The following is a 6,297-nucleotide window of genomic DNA, read 5'->3' on the forward strand; positions in this document are numbered from 1 at the left end:
TACTGAGGGCTGTGGGGGGCTGTGGGGGTTACTGTGGGGGTTATGTGGGGTTCGTAGGGGGCTATAGGGGGGAATGGGAGCTATGGGGGCACTGGGGGGCTGGGGGAGTACTGGGGGGGCAATGGAGGTTACTGGGGGTTATGGGGAGTACTCGGGAGCTCTGGGGGGGGTACTGGGGTCTCGGGGGGTACTGGTGGCTATAGGGTGGCACTGGGGAGCTCTAGGGCGGTACTGGGGGCTCTGGGGGGCCGTGCCCGGGGCTAACCCCCCCTTCCCGCGTGGGCTGCCCGGGCGGTGCCGCGAGGGGCCGCTGCTGCCCCGCGGGGACCGACCGGGAGGGACCGAGCGCTGCTACGGTTTTCCCCTGTTTTTCCTCTGTTTTCCCCCTTTTATCCCCTTTCCCCGCTTTCCCCCCTTTTTCCCGTTTCCCCCTGTTTCCCCCCCTTCTCTTGTTTTTCCTCTGTTTCTCCCTGATTTTCCCTCCTTTCCCGTTTTTCCTGTCCCCTCCACCCATGTTTTCCCCCCTTTCATCCATCTCCCGTTTTCCTCTGTTCTCCCACGTTTCTCCTGTTTCTCTCTGATTTCTCCCCCTTTTCCTCTCTTTTTCCCCATTTTTCCCATTTCTCCCCAGTTTCCCCCCATTTTGCCCCATTTCCGCAGTTTTTCCTCTGATACCTGCTGGGTTTCCTCTGTTTTCCCTCCTTTTCCACTTTTCCCTGTTTTTCACTATTTCCCCCTGGTTTTTCCGCCTTCCTTCCCCTCTTCCCCTCTTTCTTTCCCTTCATCCCCCTTCCCACACTTTTTCCCCAGTTTTCACCCCTTTCCCCCTGTTTTTCCTCCTTTTTCCATTTATTCCCTTTCTCCTGTTTTTTTTCTCTTTTTACCCTCACCCCCTTTTTTTCCTGCCCTTTCCTGTCCCAGGGATCCCATATTCCCAGATTCCATCCCTTCCCACAAGCACCTCAAGAAGTTCATGGCCCAAATCCTGCCCTTTTCAGCCCAAAAAAGCCACGGCAGGTGACAAAGTCTCCCCGGGATAAGGATTGGGATCCTCTTGGCATCCCCAATCCCTAATCCCAGAGCTGGGATCCAATTTTGGGATGGGATGGACCCCCACTCCTGAATCCACCCCTCATCCCTGAATCCCTGTAATTTTTAGGATGGGAAGGATCCCCCATTCCTCATCCCACGCCTCCCCCCTGGATCCTTAATCATTTTGGGATAGGGTGGATCCCACATCCAGCTCTCATCCCTGAATCCCTAATTTTTGGGATGTGATGGATTCCCCATCTCCCATCCAGCCCCTCATCCCTGGATCCCTATAATATTGGGATAGGATGAGTTCCACATCCCACATCCACCTCTCATCCCTGGATCCCTATAATTCTTAGGATGGGATGGGTCCCCTATTCCTCATCCCACCCCTCATCCCTGGATTCCTATCATTTTTAGGGCGGGAAGGGTCCCCCATTCCATAAGTAACTTTCATCCCTGGATTTCTCTCACTTGGGGATGGGATGGCTCCCACATCCCCCCTCTCATCCCTGGATCCCTATCATTTTTGGGATGGGATGGATCCCCATTTCTCCTCCTACCCCTCCTACTTTGATCCCTATAATTTGGGGATAGGATGGATCCCCCAATGCACATCCATCTTGGATCCCTATAATTGTTAGGACAGGAAGGGTCTCCCATTCCATATCCAACCCTCATCCCCAGATCCCTTATTTTTAGGATGGGATGGATCCCTCATTCCACATGTCACGCCTCATCCCTGGCTCCCTATAATTTTGGGATAGGATGGATCCCACAGTCCGTATTCCACCCCTTATCCCTGGATCCCTATCATTTGGGGTGGGCTGGATCCCTGATCCCACATCCATTCCTCCTTCCTGGATCCCTGTAATTTTTAGGATGAGTCCCACATTCCAGCCCTCATCCCTGTATCCCTATCATTTTTAGGATCCACCCCTCCTCCCTTGATCCCTGTAATCCCACATTCCTCATCTCACCCCTCATCCCTGGCTCCCTCTAATATTTGGGACAGGAAGGGTCCCCCGTTTTATATCCCACCCCTCATCCCTGGCTCCCTATAATTTTGGGATAGGATGGATCCCACATTCCATATCCACCCCTCATCCCTGGCTCCCTATAATTTTGGGATAGGATGGATCCCACATTCCATATCCACCCCTCATCCCTGGCTCCCTATAATTTGGGATATCATTTGGGATATCATTTGGGAATGGAATAGACCCCCCCAATGCCGCCTCATCTCGGCTCCCTCTCTCCCCCCCTGGAATTCCCCCCCTGCTCCCGGAGCCGCCGTTCCTCATGGATCCCTCTCCCGTCTCCCCTCAGTTCCGGGCTCTCTCCAGGGAAGCGCCGGGAAAAGCTTTTCATCCCAAATCCATATTGTTCCCCGCAGCGGGGCGCCCATTCACGCTCCCACCAGGAGCAGGGTTGGGTTTCCAGCCGGAAATTTCCCTCCGAACGGACAAAAAAAAGAAAAAAAAAGTCATTTTTGCCCCCCCTCAACTTCCAAAAAAAAAAAAAATTTAAAAAAAAAAAAAAAAAGGAGGGGGAGGGAACGAAAATAAATAAATAAATAAAATTCCTCGTCCTCCTCCTTCCCGCAGGTTGGACATTCCAAATATTTCTGGATCCAAAGGAGTCCCGAGGGAACAAAACACGGACACGGCGCGGCCCCCCCCGAACAATGGGCCGGATATTCGGGCGGGGGGAGCGGAGCCCGAGCCGGAGCTCCATCATATCCGGCCCCAACGCCGCAAATCCCGGGGATTTTTGGGGGAAAAGGCCCTAATTTGGAGGAGGAAAAAAAAAAATTGGTTTTTTTTTTTAAGGGGAAAAAATAGGGGGGGTTCGTGGGGAAAAAAGGGGTTTTTAAGGGAAAGAAAAGGGGAGTCGTGGAAAAAAAATTGGGTTTTTTAAAAGGGAAAATAGGGGAGGTTTTGGGGAAAAAAGTGGGGGGTTTTTAGGGGAAAATAGGGAGGTTTTGTGAAAAAATGTATTTTTTTCAAAGGGAAAGTTAAGGATTTTTTTGCGGAAAAAAAGGGGCTTTTTAAAGGGAAAATAGGGGGTTTTAAAGGAAAACATTGAGAGGTCGTGGAAAAATTTGGGGTTTTTAAGAAAAATAAAGGGGCTTTTGAAAAAAATGTGCCTTTTTTTTAAAGGAAAAATAAGGGGTTCGTGGAAAAATTTGTGTTTTTTAAAGGGAGAAAATAAGGGTTTTGTCGTGGAAAAAGTTGTGGGTTTTTTTAAAGGGAAAATAGGGGTTTTTAAAGGAAAAAATAAGGGAAAAAAGTTGGCGATTTTTTAAGAGAAAAATGGGGGAGTGGAAAAAATTGGGGGTTTTTAAAGGAAAAAAATAAATTTTTTTTTTTAAAAATGGTTTTTTTAAAGGGAAAAATAAGGGAGTTAGTGGGGAAAATATATTTAAAAATAGATGGGGTTTGTGGAAAAAAAAGGGTTTTTCAAAGGGAAAAAATAAGGTTTTATGGAAAAAAGGTGGTTTTTTAAAAGAGAAAAATGGGGGGGGGGTCGTGGAAGAAAATCGGGTTTTTTAAGGGAAAAAACCGGGACTTTGTGGGGAAAAAATAGGTTTTTTAAAAGGAAAAAATAAGGGGGTTGTGGAAAAAATGTGGGTATTTTTTAAGGACAAAATAGGAGGTTTTGGAAAAAATGTGGTCTTAGAGGGAAAAATAGGGGGGATTTTGGGAAGAAAACTTTTTTTTTAAGAGAAAATACGTGGAGTTTGTGAAAAAATCGGGTTTTTCAAGGGGAAAGTTTTTTTTTAAGGGAAAAAAAGGGGCTTTAAAGGAAAAAAAAGGGGGTTCATGGAAAAAATTGGGGGTTTTAAGGAAAAAATAGGGAGGTTTGTGGGAAAATGGGCTTTTTAAAGGGAAAAATAGAGGTTTGTGGAAAAAAAATTGAGGTCCTTTAACGTAAAAAAATGGAGGTTACATAGAAGAAGAGTTTTTTTAAAGGAAAAAATTAAGGGTTTTGTGAGGGAAAAGTGAGTTTTTTTAAAGGAAAATGTAAGGGGGATTGAAAAAATTGTTTGGTTTTTTTTTTTTTTTTTGGAAAAGTTTCTTGGAGAAAAGGATTTTTTACTTGGGAAAAGGGGGTTTGGAGGAAAAAAAAGAGGGATTTAGGGGGGAAACGGGTCCTTTTTATTGGGAGAAAAGGCTTTGGGGAGAGAAAAGGGATTTTGGGAAAAATAGAAGGTGCTTTTTGAGAGAAGAAGGGAATTTTGAAAAATAAAAGGTGATTTTTAGGAGGAAATAAGGTTTTTTTTTTAAAAAAAAGGCACTTTTTGAGAGCAAAAAAAGATTTTTCTTGGGAAAATGTGGTGTTTTTTTTTTAATTCAAAAAAAGCTTTGTGGGAAAAATAGGCGCTTTTTTTTTCTCAGTAAAAAAAAGGTTTTCTGTAGAAAAAAGTGATTTTAAAATACTAAAATAGCCCTGTTTATGGGAAATAAAAGCCCTATTGGGACAAAAAAGGGGATTTTAGGAAAAGAAGGTGGTGCTTTTAGGGGAAAATAAGAATTATTTTGGGGGAAAAGGTGCTTTTTGTGAGGAAAAAGGCTTTTGGAAAGACAAAAGGCTGTTTTAAAAAATACGTTTTGGGTGGAAAGTGTTTCTTTTTGGGGAAAAAAGTCTTTTTAGAGAAAAAATGTGGGGTTTGTAGGAAAAATGAGCCTTTTTGGGACAAAAAAGGTTTTATTGGGGAAAAAAGGTGCTTTTTTGGAGAACTTTTTTTAATGGAAAAAAGGAACTTTGGGGAAAGGAACTTTTAGGTGAAAAAGCATTTTTAGTGAAAAAAGCTTTTTATTTCTTGGTAGAAAAAGGGGTTTTTTGAATAAAACCCGTGCTTTGTGGAAAAAAAAAAAAAGATGCTTTTGGGGGGGGAAAATGTCCTTTTTTTTGAGAAGAAAGTGGTTTTTTTGAGGAAAAAAAGGCTGTTTGGGGAGGAAAGAAAAGTTTTTTATTGGTGCAAAAATGCTCTTGTTTTGAGGAGAAAGGACTTATTTTGGATAAAACCCGAGTTTTTTTAAAAGAAAACTTTTTTTTTTTTTTTAAATAAAAGGACCTTATTTTTAAAAAAAGGGCTTTTGGGAAAAAAATGATTTATTTAAAAATTGACAACAGCCTTTGTGAGGAAAAAAGACCTTTTTTTCTGGGGGAAAGGTATTTTAGGGGGCAAAGGCTTTAATTGTTTTTTTTAATTATTATTTTTTAATTTTTTTTTTTTTAATAAGAACTTTTTTTCCTTGGAAAAAAATGGGGGTTTTGGGGGGAAAAAGGTCTTTTTTGGGAGGAGAAAAATGGTTTTTTTTTGGGGGGGTGGGGGGGGCAGAAACCTGTTCAAGCCCTGACCGAGGTCACACAAATATCCCGAGTCGCCTTTGGGGGTTTATTCCATGTCCTTGCCATGGACTCGGGTACTTTTCCAAAGGAAATCTCCCGCTGACGTGCTCAGTCCGTCCCATCCCATCCCCTCCCTCCCCCCCCGGCCTTTTCTGGATGCTCCAAATTGCCCTTTTTTTACACATTTTTTCTCAGAATGGTTTTTTTTTTCCTGTTTTTCCCTATTTTTCGCCCCAAATCCTCCCGTTTTCCGCTCTGGCAGCGGGAATTGCAATTCCCGTCCACTTGGGGTCAGCTCCTGCCTCGTCCATCCCAAACCACCCCGAGCCCACCAGCGCTGGCTTTTTTTTTTCTGGGATCCATCCCCCCCTCTCTGCAATTAAACCCTTAATTAACCAGCGCTAACGATGACCAAGCCGCTAATTATCCCCCGGGATCCACCCGGGAGGGATCCAACCCCTACTTCCCAGCTGGAATCAGCCCTGGAATCCCCACCTTGTCCTGTCTCCCTTAAATCCCCACAATTAGTCTGGAAATGAGTTAAACTCTGGGATAGGGGAGTTATCCCAAAACGGCGTTTTGGAAGTGATGGGAATTTTTTTATGGTTAAAGCAGGATGAGCCGAGTGCTGGAGCTCCAGGGAATTCGGTGCCTGAGGAATTTGGCGCTGGAATATTTACTGTCGGGGCAATAAGCCCCAGGACATTGAGCTCCAGGGAATTTAGAACCTGGGAATTTGGCGCCTTTGGCTCTGGAATATTTAGTGTTGGGGCATTTGGTACCCGGGGAATTGAGACTTGGGATACTTTAGTGCCTGGGAATTTAGTGCCTGGGAATTTAACGCCTGGGTCATTTAACAGCAGCGTTCAGAACTGGAGTGTTCCCCACCCGAACATTAAATTGGGA

This window comes from Empidonax traillii, unplaced genomic scaffold (assembly GCF_003031625.1).
Source record: "Empidonax traillii isolate 1590-97213 ecotype Southwest subspecies unplaced genomic scaffold, ASM303162v1 scaffold2068:size76651, whole genome shotgun sequence".
In the NCBI taxonomy this organism is placed as follows: domain Eukaryota; kingdom Metazoa; phylum Chordata; class Aves; order Passeriformes; family Tyrannidae; genus Empidonax; species Empidonax traillii.